Consider the following 13,852-nt stretch of genomic DNA (forward strand, 5'->3'; position numbering starts at 1 on the left):
GGGGTGTGTCGCGGGGGTGTGTCTCCGGTCAAAAGGCTAACTTGCGGTTCCTCCGCGAAACGGCTGGGCGAAAGGAGTAAAGCTTTGCTTTAAAAAGATGCTTCCCGTGGTGGCAATCGACAAACTACGTACCTCGCTTTACGAAAATAGCGACTATCCGATTGAGCTATAATCGAATTCTGGGCACAGCGTTTGCATTGTGTTATCAGTAGCGTTGGCTTAGGAATTGGCCACCGGTGTTTAGTGCGTGCTAACGCGGTCCACTTTGGGACAGATGAAATCTACTGCACATGGGCTCCTCCGTTACGTATAGTGCCGGCGCGTGACTTGGCATAACTTGGCGTATCTTGGCATCACTTGACATACCTTGTCTACGTCCACCTCTCTGGCAAGCATGCGATTAAAAAAAATTAAAAAACAGCTTACAGAAAGGTGTAAGCCTGACGTCACAAGAGGGCTGTTTACCCAGCTCTGCTGTTTCTCCAGCCTTGCACCCCTAGTGCAAGCTGCAACAAGTTTTTTGCTTCCATTTTGCTTTTTGCTTCGTTTTTTGCGCTTGTAAGCGCTACGTATTCGCTCTTAGCGTGCACGCCGTTTGGTACTTCTGAAGTTAGAATGCTCAAATTTCTCCTGTACGCCGAAATATATGTCTTAACACACGTTTTTAGGTCTAAGGTAACCGCGCATTCGCAAGGTCCATATTTTGGTTTCTGAAGGAAGGAGTCGGGGATTAGGCTGGTGATGTTGAAATTGCGTTCTGTAGGCACGGGCTCAAATTTCAAACACACTACAGTTAATTTTCTTCACTTTTACTCTGTTTGCACTGTTGGCGATTTCCTGGACCATATTTTGTGTCTTGCCGATACCGGACGCCGCATTTTCGCTTAATAGGATTGTAATGCTTTTGCAATAATAAAATTTGCTCATACCATTCACTCCATACTATGTAACCGTGAGGATGATAACTTTAACGTGATCTGCTAAAATGCTTCTCTGGTCATCTGCATTCACATAGTAGAATACCTCACGATTTTCCACTAGCGCGGGGCTCCCGACCACGAATGTCAGGTGCTCAGGGTGGGCGTTCTCAGTTAGAACCCAAAGCATGCGCATACGTAAAATGCAGTCACGCGTGCACACAAGGGTTCGTAAATTTCTATTGGGCCTGTTGTTGTAGAAGAAGCTATGCTCCATCTTTGCATAGAAGCGACTCCGATCTTTATATGTTAAACCGCCAACTGTTACATTTATGTTGTTTCTAACGACAGCGTTACTATATCTCGTAGGTGCCAGCCGTCTGTAGATGCCGGGTCTGTAGCTGACTGATAACCATGCTTATGATCCGTGCTGCTCAAGCGTCCGCAGACGGACGCTATCACAACTAACCGGTATATATATAGGGACGCCGTACAGCTGGAAACGAGCACCGGGCGGGCGTAGTTAAAATAGGGCGCATCCGGTTCCCCTAAAAATTGGCGCAGCTTTCACTAGTGCTGGAAGGCTGGAGAAACAGCACAGCTGGGGATCGACGTAGCTACTCCCCCCACTGAAAGCGGACCACAGGAGAGAGAGAGAGAGAGAGAGAGCAGAAAGAGCAAGTCTATATGCACGTTCCTCGTACGGCGAGCTGCAGCCCAAGACTGTGACCCTCGACATATTACAGCCGCCAAGACGTCATGGCCGTCGCACGAGCCAGACCCCTTATATCGCCTCCCTCCGACAAAACACAGGACTTCCACGTATCAACGACTCCGTCCCGGAATTCTCAACCATTAACGACCAGAAACGTCCCGTGGGCAACACAACGGCTTCGGCTCTACGAGTGAAGCCCTGCAGCGACCGGCGCGCCACGGGTCTGCCGCGCCGAAGACGACGACGACGAAGGCGGGAAATTCCTATGTGGCGCAAGCCCACGCGCAAGCCTGGACGACGCTGGCGCTCCTCACGAGGCGCTCGCTCACGTGCGCTCGATATTTTTTGCGAAAGCCATTGGGCGAAAGTCGTGCCGGGCGCCTTGAACTTGGGGAGTGGTTTCTTCGCATTTTTTGCTAACGCCAACAGACCAAGCTCAACTTTAAACAGCTCTGCTTTTGAAACGGTCGCAAAAATGCGACCGGATGAGCAAATATAGAAGCAGGTAATTCACCATCCCCGTATAGACTACACTAACACGGCAGCAGGAACACACAACGCGTAGGACACAGATTGAAGCCATTCGAAAGCGTTAAGAAGGATCGCCGACAGTGTTCCGCGAGCAGTATGATTGCAAAGTCCTTCGACAATGCGAAGCGGAAGTAAAGCATCTCAGGATTTCACGTTCACCACTCATGAGAACTGCTTAGGTGTTTTCTGACTTTTTTTGTTTACGAGCGTAACTGCAGAGGCCAGGTAGATCAATCCCTCAACGGTGACAGGCAATATGGCGTCCTACATACAAGGATCCGAGCAGATGGACAATGCTCTTCTCCGTCATCTTCCGTTACCTGTTTGGCACCAACCCACGCAGGGGTTAGCAGGTACGTCTTCATGGCGTCGTCATTTCTCGCGTCCAAACACACACAACACATATGCAAGAACACGCATGCACACACGTACGCACTAACAAACACGCGGACATACCCACGCACACGTGCACACACGCACATGCAGACGTGCACACACACGCACGCACACACACACACACACGCACAAACGCAAGCACGCATGCGCGTCACATTGAAGCTACCCGCCATCACAATGGCCGGTAACTGCTGGTTCCCGCAACCTTTTGACGTTACTATAGCGAACAAAAATGAAACGCTTGACGAAATCTGAAATATAGACAAAGCTTCCCACTTGTGAGGCCTCGTGTTGTGTACCATATTATTACGCGGCGGCAGGACAGAAGACCAGAGCCATCATAGATGAGGCGGTGTTTAATGCGCCGCCGTGACTGCATGAAGGCCGGGGCTATATGCCACATGCGCCTCGTCGTCTTGTTCAAACTTGGTTAATGCCGACTTGTTCCTTCTCGAAGCAACTTGCAGCTGAAGTCTCTGTGGGTGTGTAAAAAGAGCTACGCCAAGAATTTCGTGAGGACACACTCTTAGCTAAAAGAGAGCAACAGGGTAGTGCCATCGCTCCTTTGGAGGACTAGTGCGCTGCCACAACCACTAGTCTCCTACGAGAGTAAAGGCGAGAGGACGAACGGTTAGTCCCCCAAGTGTTCGTCAATAGCGGGCGAACGGTTGCTCCGTTCCGCTAACCCGCGGAAACTAGCTAGGAGCGGCGAAAAAAAAAAAAAAAAAAAAAAAAAAAAGGCCCGCTGAGCCGGAATCGAACCACTGCACTGAACTTATCCCAAATGTCCTTGGACTCATATGTGCGAGTTCATGGTCGTCTGTACGAGTGAAATAAGAGTGAAACTGTTCCTGAGTATACGAAATAAAGTTAGGTGTTGCTGAATTCTTTAACTAGCGTTGGTAAAATCGGCTGGAAATTGCAGCCGCGTGTTACGGTTGGTGTGGCATTGCCATTTCTTTTGTACGCAAGGCATTTATGTACCGCTAATGAAAGCTAACAGCAAAGCGCTTACCTGCAGTGTGCGCTTACCAGTTGTTGTTGTTGTCGTCGTTGTTGACTTTTGTCGCGAGGTATGAACATGTGCATTCACTATGCTTAGTAAATAAGGTTTGCGACTGTTTTGATAACACCTGACTCTTTGTGTCATGTGCGCGGAGTCTTTCATTTTCCGGTATTAGAGAGTTTAGCTAACCGTTTTCGACGGTTCGCTCCGGTATAGGCGGCCCGTTCGGCGCAAGCGGAGCCAATGCCGTTCGCAGCCAAGCGCGATACGCATGCGCACTGGCGCTCCCGCTAGCTATCGGAGCGGAGCGGGCCGTGAAAAACGGTCAGCTAAATTATCGGTCGCGAGATCTGCGTGACACGTCACATTAATCTTAACAAGAGGCGTTAGCCTATCGCACATCGCCGCTCCGTGCCACGTACCGCCTCTTCACTCAGACAAGGCAATTGTTTTTTTCATTTTTAAACCTAAGATTTGTTCGTATAGTGCTATACAAAATATAATGTGTTAGCAACTACATTTGTTTGCAAATTATAAAACTGTCGGCAGACATATTCGGCAGATCGCATAGCGGCGGTGCCATTACAGGCGGGAGTTTTTTCTTTTTTTTTTTTCATCCTCCTGCTGATTACTCGGCTCGGCTTTTCATCCTCCTGCTGATCTCTAGATCTGCGAGGACAAATATTTACTCCGCGAATTATGCAAACGGCAGACACGCTCCTACAGTTACTCCTGTGAAGGAACAACGGTTACTCGCGAGGAATAACGGCTGTAGTTACTCCTTTTTTCGTCCTTTTTGGCTAAGGGTGTATTGTTAGTGTTACTGTAATTTACCGTTACTGCTTCCGTGCTGCTTCTTAATGTTAGGTCCTCCAGGTACACACCCGCCGTGGTGGCTCAGTGGCTAAAGCGCGGGACACATGGGCGGAGAGGGACGCGTTTGTACACGCGATTCCCCGTTCCGGTAGCCGGAACGGCCCCCGCCTGGCATAGAGTTTCTTACAGTATACAGTAGAGAGGAATCTGGCGCTAGCGTCTATGCTGCTCACATCAAGGTCGTCTGTGTCGTCATGGACCGCCATTATACATCGCTCTCGCCTTAGTTTCATCATTGGCTTGGATTGAAACGTTTAAGTGACCGCAAATTTAAACAAAGGGCCACAAAACGCGAAAAATAGTGATCAGTTATGTAAGTGCAAAATAAAAACAGGCTGTTTTAAAACTAAGAAAAAAAGAAGTAAAGCGTATTTTTGCCGCAACGGTTGTGCCTGCTATTGTTGTTTGAAGTAAGTTGTTTGAAGAATTCCGAAAGTTTTTTGAGCGTGCCTATGAAAACGTTACCTTCGTGGTGAACCGGTGCACCGCGACCACCATCTAGTTTAACAAGCGAAATGAAAACGTGGCGTTAAACAGTCGTGGACGGTGACAAGATAGGACGCATACAAGCGTCCGTATCTGCCGTATCTTGTCTTCGTCGAAGTACGTTTTGTTTCTTCTTTTCGTCGGCTACAAATTTCGCGGCGGCATATTGCCCGCTCAGTCATACCAGCCTCTCAAGCTTGGACGTTCCTTGGTTTCCCTATAGCGGCGTAAAAATCGACACCAACCTACAGCGGCAGTTTTCAAAATCAAGTCCACCAGACGGCGCAACCGAGAGGTTACTTTTGGTAGAGAATACAAAACATTCATTCCCTGACTCAGAGAGCAAACAAAGTTCGCTTACAATGTGTTGTTTAAAAAGATTATTAACAAGTTCCGCATCAAACATGTTGAGCAAAATGTACGCAACTTTTTACGAACAGCCGACTTGTGCACCACCTCGCTTGTGAATTCGCAACCACAAAGCCAAGCTAAGCCAAGCTGGATTGCGGTTAACTTATTCTCTGTGGACTTGTCAAATCTAGTTTTTCTTGAGTATTTCTGCGCTGTGAACATGCAGTAAGTGTGATACGTGCCATCGGGAAGGCTCAGCGACCCGCGTGAGCCTGCTGGCGCCCGTGTTAGCGGGGCCGCTGTACCGCCGCATCGACTTATTGTGATGGCGCGTCTAGGCCTATAGCCAGGCTGCGACTTCTCTTGCTATTGGCATCACTCTTCGTTTTACGGACTCGCCCCGGTCCAGACCTCGCCAAACGTACGTGTTGCTCCTCACGACGGATGCGCCCGTCTGAGCGTGCTCGCCACTACAAGTCTGTCTCGCGCGCTGTGCACGGAGTTGGTTCCCACTAGTGTCACTAAATAAGCACTAGTTCCCACCACCTCGCTGAAGCATCGCCCCAAGGTATGCCGCCACATGTGCGCACCCCTTCCTGGCCGCCCGACGGTCACGTTGTGCCTCTTGCTAGCTGGGGACATTGCGATCAATCCCGGCCCCATGCGCACGTCGTCACGTCCTACTTGCAGCCGCTGCGAAAAGGTTGTGCATGACAACGTCGCCGCTCTCCAATGTGATGGATGCGGAAGGTGGGCACATCGCACGTGCGAACTGATGACGCTCGCTGTATACCGCCGCCTTTCATCGTCGACTGAGTGCTGGTTGTGTGCCCTTCGTTCGAAATCTTAGCGCAAGTGAACGAGTTGTTATGGCAAAAAAAAAAAAAAAAATGTCACGAAAGCGACGTACAATTGCAGCGATCGAAATAAAATGATGTCCTGGCCCCTGTAAACTTGCGGATGTCAATAAATGATTTGTTCTCACTTGCTGCTCACTGTGGTCTGTGCCAGTCGAGGCCATCTGGTCACCTGGCGTAACATCACTTCACTAGCGCGGCGCAAGTAAACACGCGGCCAGCCAGCAACCAGCAGGAGCAGCGAGCCGGCGGCTGCCGGGCGAGAGCAGCCATGTTATTAAAGGGGCCCTAAATAGGCTGCCAAATGTTACGATTTTGCGTGCGCAGTCACTGGAGTACTATCCAAGGAACGTCATCCCGCAAAAATTGTTTAAATGCGTTAAGTATTAGCCGAGTTATCGCTCATTAAAAGGGGCCACCCATAAGGCCTGGGGCTCTCCTCCTCTAGTAGCTCCTCCGAAGCACTGTGGAAGCCGCGACGTCATCGACCCGGCGCAAGACCACCGAGAGAAACAGGGCAATCCATCACCCTCCTTGATGTACGTGCAGTCATTGGCTGCGCCAAGCCCTGCGCGCGCTTTTTTTTTTAGCACTCGACGCGCATGCTCCGCCCACCAGATTCCGGTTGCACGGTGAGCGCTGTCGCTGTGGTTCGCGTTCGCGCCGCCGCACTGGGCAGTGTCTCGTGCTTCATAGAGGCGCGTCAGAGCCGGAAAGAACTGCGTCAGAGCGCGCAAGTGTGGCGGCAAGGTATGGTTGGTGAGCCAGGGGAGGAAGTGATATCTTTTTTTCGTGTTTGTGCGGCCCCTGCTTTACGCAGAGGTGTAATATTTGGTACACGTTGTCGTGAAGGGGTACTCTAGCGATTGCGCGATTGAAATGGCGACATTCGGAAGCCTATTTAGGGCCCCTTTAAAGAGCTCAAGCGGCCTGTGCAAAAAGCATCCGCCATGTTTACAAAGCCTTGTTTCAGCGGCACCAAGCGGGCTCCCTCCGTAGTTCACGACGCCGCCGCTACGATTTTTCTGGCACTACTACTGACTCTAGAGGAAAAGCTGCCCGGCCAGCCCGTGCATTGAAACCGTGCTACACACGAGAGCTTCGCCGCTGCGACATTCCACAATAAAACACAATAAAAACAACGTACTCTACTCTCGCTACCAGACCACTGCTCAGTGGTGATCTCTGCGCCCTCAAGCGTATTTTTTTTTCTTTCTTTTTATTTTTTGTCTTTCCCGCGATGGCGGATTTGTTGTAGCGTATGTGCGGTCGTCGCTTTTCAGCAGCAGCGGGTTAAACAACGGATCGCCAGCGATGCGACATGGTGAGTGTGGTGAGTACATACGACCAGTTTGTTACGATTCAATGCTTTTAATACCTCTACGCTTCCTTCTTTGCTGTCACGCCCTAAACTGTTGTCGCGAGGTTTCACACTCGATCCGCGAGGGCAAATTAAACGGACGATTATTGTAAATTTACCGCAGCATCTAATGACTGTTGGAATCCGTTGGCATTAGCTGTTAATAGTGCCAGTCTTTGGTGTTTCGCAGACAAGCTGGTTGCTCAACCTGAATGCAAACGAATGAAAACGCAGCACACATTAGGTAGGTAGGAAGCCAGCGACGCGGATGAGACAACTGGCTGCCTTGGCATTTAATTACAGCAAAATGTTTGCACCTAGAAAATTGATGAGCTATAGCGATCGCCATCCATCACGTTAAAACCACATTCTCGCAATCTGTTCCTTAACTGAAAGGTACAAACGTTGCTTTGTACATTGTTCGCGACGCTGTTTCGTCTCACCTTCTCTCGCAGCTTTTTTCAGTCTCTCGCAGGGCATATTGTCGCGGCATTAGTTTAGTATGCACTCGTACGGCTAAAGTCAAGCCTACGGATTTTCACGCGATGAAAGACTTCGCAACCCCTTTGGCTCTTACTCGGAAATAATGTTGGGGCGTTGCTATACCCACCAGCACACAATAAAACAGAGTACAGTGCACGTGCCACACACTTGTCTATAACAGCGAGTTCATCTTCATTGAACTACCTCTGAAAACGGCGGAAACAAGCTTTTACAAAAACTGTAAGGCCAAAAGTGGTGGGTAAGATTTAAGAACGCCATGCCATAGTAGTTTTCTTTATATCCTTTTCGGGCGAGGAAGGATGAGGCTAGAAGTATGACAGTTGTGTTATAGATAAGTGTGTTGCTCTCTGTACATACTATATCACCGGTGGTTAAGGAGCTAGGGATAAAGGAGTGACAAAGAGGGAAAGGAAAACTGTTTAAGTTAGCTATCATTTTTGACAAGTGACTTTAAGGTACCCGCAACATTTTTGAAAGTACAAGGGCAGTCTCACCAAAACTGAGGACCCTGCATGATTTAGTAACGTGACGGGTTGGCCTAGTTGATATTCCATTGCTCGAACAGTGGAGGGCAATAAAATGGACAGGGACTGTGAAAGGACAACACAAGTGTGCTACTACAATTGCAGTTTATTATACAGACACTCTTTTTTAAAAACAAGCTAAGGACAAATAAAACTGTGCAGAAAGAAAAAGAACAAATAAAGGGGTAATCACGTGTGATTAATTCTGCACGCTCAGACACCCATCAACCCATGCGCCATAGCAAAATTGAATTTCAGTTCAATTTCTCTGTCTGATGGTGCAAGTGATGCACGCCAATACACCTGTCTTATGCAGTCTTGAGTATTTGCTGCTTCTACTTTTTGTTTTTTCATTGTTGAAGTTTGCTAATCGGCATAAAAACTACCTCCCTACTGTGCCGATCGCTCGATCGACTGCAGCGGGTGGAGCTGAGATTGGGTAAACCATTCAGGCATTATTGCAATGTACCTGGGACCCACTGCAGTGGCTATAGTGTTGTGCTGCTGAGACCAAGGACGCAGGTTCGATTCCCGGCCATGGCGGCTGCTTTTCTGATGGAGGCGGAAAGCAAAAACGCCCGTGTGGTCGAGATTCGGTGCACGCTAAAGATCCCCAGGTGGTCAAAATTAATCCCGAGCCCTCCACTACAGTGTGCCTTTAGCGAAGGTGTAGCTTTGGCACAAACCCCACAAACAATTATTCAAACATTGTACCAGGTGAAGAAAAAATAATGTAAAAAGGTAAATAAGTTTGCATTGTTTTCCGTTCATGCAAATAAATTAAACATGCTGCTGGTCATAACAGAAATTTCAGGGTTCAGTTTTTTGGTATGAAGGCCTCTGGTACTAGTGCTCCCTTTAGTACGTGTGATCAAATGCTGTGTGCTGGCCACCAGACCCACCCGCAGCTTGGAGAACATCTTGTACAGCCTTCTGCTCAGTTATTGTTGGCCAACTGCTAAGGCCCCTGTTGTCTACCTAAGAGCTGCTTGAGAAGTAGTGCGTGTGTGTGTGCGTGTGTGCAAGTCATGCAAATCAGTTAGGCAGGCAGGTGAAAGAGTTATTTGGTGTGTTAAACCCGAAATTAGACTGCTTATCCTTCCGGTTTATCAACCATTCTTTGGTGCTGTCTTCATGTGGCACCCAATTTGTGCTTCCCATTATAGCTACTCAGGACCATAGCCAGATTTTTTTTTTTGGGGGGGGGGGGGTATGGATTTTGGGAAGGGGGTAGTTTTCCCGAAGGCAACAGCAAGTATTGCTTACATGCTGCCTGGAAAAGGTTTCAGGAGGGGTTCAAACACCCAACCCCCCTCCTCTGGGTACGGCCCTGTAGCTACGTATGTAATTCAGAGTTCAGCTGACCATCATCTGAAGTGAAACTTTGCTTCTTTTGCAGCTGACCATGGCCACGGTGACTGCGACACACTGGGCCATCTTTGGATGTGCAGAAAAATGGAGCAATAAATTTGTACACTTTAATAACGAAATACTTCTGTTGAATGGTTACCTGTGCTACCAGAAAACTTTTCTTTGAGATTTATGGGCCGATCAAAATTCATCACATAGAGGTAATTGCAGGGCATTATTTTCTAGTACCAGGGTCCTTTCACCCGACCGTGGTTCCCAGGAAAGACACGGAGTCCCTGGAAAACCACACCTTTACTGGAAGTCCCGTTCCCCCAAGGTCCGATCATCAGCAGGTCACGCTGTGCACACCTAGTCCAGCACTGTTGGCCATGTTCTAATCCAGGCCATGTCGTGCCACATCTTCGTCTTCCCCTGGGACATATCCCGTGGGATTGACCACCGCCACCATTGTCCGGTTACAATTTAAAACGACGCGCAAGGAGCAGTATAACGGATGAGCAGTTGTACACAAGCAAATTACATAGGCAAAGTTACACATGCCGTGATCCCCGGCTAGTCATCATTTGTCTGGCTGAAGTGCAGAATAAATGTCTTTCCATTTCTGACCATTTTGGTGTTGCCGTGTCACTTCCTCAGCAAGTGTGACAAGGTCATGCGAGGCGACAAAATGAGCCATAATGGAGTAAGTGATACAACAGGAGTTGCAAGTTGTTTGTTTTCATCACGTTACTATTAGTAGACTACCTATAACAAAGCTACCTTTTCAGTTCTTATGAGGTTTCACTGTAAATGCCACGAAAAAGTAAATCCCTGTTACTCAAAGGGGCTTACTCTTCATTTTTTCATGAAGAAAAAATGATTGTTTGGTTCATTGGAATGACTGCCTCATTAGTATGACACTGGCACGCATTATTGGACGCAGTGCAACTGGCTGAGGCCAGCAAAAGCAAACGCAAGTTGTTAGGCAGGGCTTATGAGCTTGAAAATTAAGGTTTTTTTTTAATTTTATAATAGTAATAATCGGGTGAACAGTGCAACTTGAAAAACTTATGTAAACTAAACAAAAGTACCAGTGTGCACTGTTGTACTGTGCACACTATGCTTGTTAGAGCTGCTCAGCAGTATGGCGCTTTGGAGTTTTCTCACAACACTGGCCGATTGGCGTAAACGACATCGTCTTAGTTTCTTGAGCATACCCTATATTTCACGAAACGATTACTACATGCTGTAACAAAGACAAGCCAGAAATACAAGCGAGGTGCAAATACGCTCAAAAACAAAGTGAGTATGGACAGTGGGCCTGAGTGATATTCATGCGCCATCTAGAGGATGGGCGGTAAACGAAGCAATGAAATTATAAGGCATTTATTTTGCCACAGGGCATAGATGAGGGAGTAGGAGTTGATGACCAAAGTTAATTGAACATGAAAATGTTCACTTCGCAGATGAAGTCCAAGAGGGAATGATGATGAGGCCCATGTATCCATGAAGTGTATGCAGTTGCGTCGCCTACGCGGAGGCCTGTCACCGCAAGATGTTGCATCCTTGTTGGATGCAAGGCAAGGTTTCCCTATCCGCTGCAGCCCTAGTTAACGTGCTCAACATTCATTTCAAATACCTGCCCTGGATATATCATCGCTGACATCACAAGACACTATTTAGCGAGAGGATTGAAACTTTGGCTTAAATTGTGTAATCTCTCAATGAATAAGGCATCATTCGCTGCTTGGCAAGCAGTAGGGGCACTATAAGACACCCAATGTTGTGAGTGAAACTGGTATTTTGTCCTAATGGCCCCTTTAAGGCGAATAAAAGGTTTTCTCTACAACAGGATTTGTAGCAACTGTGAAACTTAGCAAAGAACTGTAATGTTGTGGCACAGCAGATAAGACGAACCATGGTTGAAGGTTATGAGCGATCTATTTACAACATTTACAAAATGGCCATGAGAGAGTCAGTGCTGGCTTCGCCCCCACACAGCTTCTCCCTCGTCATTGTCATCAATGGTCAGCCATGGGAATTTTCGTCCACCATGCCCCGTGACAGAATGGCACCTGTAAAAATCAAGGAATGGTCAGGGTTACTCATTAAAGGCCAACGGTACTCACACGTCAGCTCGGCCAGATTTATCAATTTGTAGGAAGTACCACCCAACGCCGCCTGTATAAACATTGCCTGACACGTCGCGTGCTTTTCAATAGGAAGGGTAGGGACGCTTAGTTCAGCCACTCATCCGCTATGTGGTGCGCGCCGGCGGACATTTCGCCTTACGTCACTGCTCTGGAGTCGCGAACGCTGCACCCACTTCTATGACGTGTGTCTGTCGGCTTGCCTGTTGGGTTTCAAGAGCCGTTTCGCTCACATCTTAGGCCGGACGGGGCGATAGTTCTGGGGCGCGCTGGGGATCTTGTTCAACGTGTCGCTCGCTTTATACTTGCTGCATTTTCCCAAAGATAACCGACGGAGGAGGAACTGAATTAAAAGGTGTAAGAACATATTAATTGTCAGGTAGATAAATAGTGAACAGAAAAACGATATTTTATTTATTTATTTATTTATTTAATACATACTGCAGACCATGGCTAGGTCCAAGCAGGGGGGCACAAGAAGATAAAATGCAGAAAAATACGAACAATACAAGCAAACATGGCACTTATACAGGGGGTAATTCATTCCACTCTTGTATCGTACGCGGAAAAAAAGAATATTTGAAGGTGTCAGTAGCAGCAAAATATGGGGTGAAAGCGTTCGGGTTGTGATGCCTAGTAGGTCTTGTTGACAACAAAGGAAGGCACAGCCATTATTTTACTGATGTTTTTTTTCTCTCTGGAGGATTTAGGGAGGAAAAAATTGCCGGCACATTTTTCATTCAGGCGCTCGCTTCCACCATTACTTTCGAAAAATATCACGTGCTTGTATCATGATGAGATGTTCATATGGAGAACATGCAACAGGGTTGCCGCTATTTAATACTGCAAAAATTCCTGAACAATTCGCAGCTTCTATGTTTTGATGCATAAATAAATAATTGGTTTTCTTCGTTTGCTGGTGTGATTATTGGACCTGCTTGGTACGCTGGTCATACGCACGCACCTTGACAACAAATTTGTCACGTGTTTATATTTGGCAGAGGCATAAACAGTAATATTTAACAGCCTCTGAATGCATTGCAACACCACAACGAATGTGATGCACTGTGCGGATGAAGCAGGACATGGAATATTATTGGGGCTCTTCGATTATGCATAGTCTGTAGACGCTTCCTCGTATTAGTCCAAGGATCGTTCGTTTAATTTGTCCTCGCGACAACAGTCTCGGGGCGGGACAGCAAAGAAGGAAGCGTAGAGGTGGTATTAAAAGCATTGAACCGTAACAGACTGGTCGTATGTATTCACCACACTCACCATGTCGCATCGCTGGCGATCCGTTGGTCAACCGGCCGCTGCTGAAAAACGACGACCGCACCAACCGCAATTACGCCACAGAGACGAAAAAAGAAAAGAAGAAAAAAAAAGTACGCTTGAGGGCGCAGAGATCACGACCGAGCAGTGGCCTGGTAGCGAGAGTACACTGTGTTGTTTTTATTGTGTTTTAATGTGGAATGTCGCAGCGGCGAAGCTCTCGTGTGCTACACCCGGGCGCTGACATGATGCCACCCTCACAGCGTTGCCCGCTGCCTTTTCGCCTAATAGAGTTGGCGGCAGTAGTCGGTATTCACCTAGTAACCAACGCATTCCATCATGGCAGCCACCGTTGCTGTGAGTGCGCCGTGAAAACTTTGCTGTGCAGAAACGTTGTGTGAAGTTTTTCCTGTGGTAGGTAGCGAACTTTTGTGCCATGCTGCCGCGTTAGATGCAGTTTTGCATTCTCCGCAACTGAGAAGGGTAGCGCGTAGATTAGCGGGTACTTCGTACGCTCGGAGAGATAGCTTTTGCAGGTGCGTCAGGGGAGTTCGGTC

At 47.9% G+C, this 13,852-nt stretch overlaps 2 long non-coding RNA genes across 2 annotated transcripts; one reads left to right on the forward strand and one right to left on the reverse strand.

Annotated features, from left to right (window-relative positions):
• Positions 1–7,242: 7,242 nt before the first annotated feature.
• Positions 7,243–10,502, forward strand: LOC144168004 (uncharacterized). Its single transcript, XR_013322150.1, has 2 exons — positions 7,243–7,468; positions 9,923–10,502. It is a non-coding gene; the product is annotated as an uncharacterized LOC144168004 (long non-coding RNA).
• A 1,293-nt stretch (positions 10,503–11,795) lies between these two features.
• LOC144168009 (uncharacterized) lies at positions 11,796–13,363 on the reverse strand. The gene is made up of 2 exons (XR_013322152.1): positions 13,299–13,363; positions 11,796–11,948 (listed from the first exon to the last, which is right to left on the reverse strand). It is a non-coding gene; the product is annotated as an uncharacterized LOC144168009 (long non-coding RNA).
• Between the last annotated feature and the right edge of the window lie 489 nt (positions 13,364–13,852).

This window comes from Haemaphysalis longicornis, unplaced genomic scaffold (assembly GCF_048455015.1).
Source record: "Haemaphysalis longicornis isolate Haplotype H1 unplaced genomic scaffold, Haemaphysalis longicornis Haplotype H1 scaffold_1, whole genome shotgun sequence".
NCBI lineage: Eukaryota > Metazoa > Arthropoda > Arachnida > Ixodida > Ixodidae > Haemaphysalis > Haemaphysalis longicornis.